The 504-nt window shown below is 21.2% G+C and overlaps 1 non-coding gene across 1 annotated transcript; it reads right to left on the bottom strand.

Annotated features, from left to right (window-relative positions):
* Nucleotides 1-385: 385 nt before the first annotated feature.
* Nucleotides 386-504, bottom strand: LOC123303562. The gene has a single exon (XR_006535672.1). It is a non-coding gene; the product is annotated as a 5S ribosomal RNA (ribosomal RNA).

Here is a 504-nt window from a genome sequence, read left to right as displayed (position 1 = left end):
AGAGTATATTATTTTTATTAAAAAATATATATATATATATATATATATATATATATATATATATATATATATATAAATATAAATTATTGAAATAAAATTAAACATTATTAAAATTTTGTTATAATTATAAGCGATTGCTATTTCTAAAAATAAATAAATTTCATAAAATTTATATTATTTTATATTCATTTGAAATATTAAAAAAACTTCTCGCTTTAAAGTAACCATGATATGAGTTATAAATGCAATAAAATTTTATACAAAAAATAATATTTATTTGTTGATGAATAATATAAAAGGTTTACATTTCTAAATAACATATATTTATATATGGTGTGTAAAAAAAAAGAAAAGAAGAAAAATAATTTATATTTTTAATATAAAAAGGCAACCGCACACAGTGTTCCCAAGCGGTCACCCATCCAAGTACTGACTGTGCCCAATGTTGCTTAACTTCGGTGATCGGACGAGAACCGGTGTTTTCAACGTGGTATGGCTGTTGCC

Source organism: Chrysoperla carnea (assembly GCF_905475395.1).
Source record: "Chrysoperla carnea chromosome X unlocalized genomic scaffold, inChrCarn1.1 SUPER_X_unloc_101, whole genome shotgun sequence".
Classification (NCBI taxonomy): Eukaryota; Metazoa; Arthropoda; class Insecta; order Neuroptera; family Chrysopidae; genus Chrysoperla; species Chrysoperla carnea.
Note: the sequence above shows the minus strand (reverse complement) of the source record. Positions and strands in the feature narration are given on the sequence as shown.